This window comes from Neodiprion pinetum, chromosome 5, assembly GCF_021155775.2.
Source record: "Neodiprion pinetum isolate iyNeoPine1 chromosome 5, iyNeoPine1.2, whole genome shotgun sequence".
Classification (NCBI taxonomy): Eukaryota; Metazoa; Arthropoda; class Insecta; order Hymenoptera; family Diprionidae; genus Neodiprion; species Neodiprion pinetum.
The window spans coordinates 25779567-25780052 of record NC_060236.1 but is presented as its reverse complement, the minus strand read 5'-3'; positions in this window follow the sequence as shown (position 1 = coordinate 25780052).

The following is a 486-nucleotide window of genomic DNA, read 5'->3' as shown; positions in this document are numbered from 1 at the left end:
TTTTAGTTAGACACCGAATACACCGACGCGCATCCTTCCTTTATAAAATCGAAAAACTCTGCCTTCTTTTCGCATACATATAAATCCATTGGAATTGCGTTGCACTGTCATTTATAATCGAATGCAGAGTTGAAGATTCTTATTCGGATGCATTCCTATTCTGTAAACTATAATCACAACCATATAATATCCCGACCGTTTTCTCCGCAATTCAATAGGCATTTGAACCGAAATACTGGCTCGCGTCGCTAGAATTTTCCTTTTACCCTAAAACTGAAAAACGTTGTGAACAAAGTTCCGTTATCTACGTGTAATGCTATCCGATGAATATATCCTCTATTGTATCGGAATCATCGGAATTAACAGACGACGAATCCCATTGTTGTACGAAGAAATACAAAGTACAAGAAATAGGCTTGAATTTTATCGTAATCGCGAATTTGAGTTACCGATATTATCTAATCTAATCTGTCCAGTATTACCCAG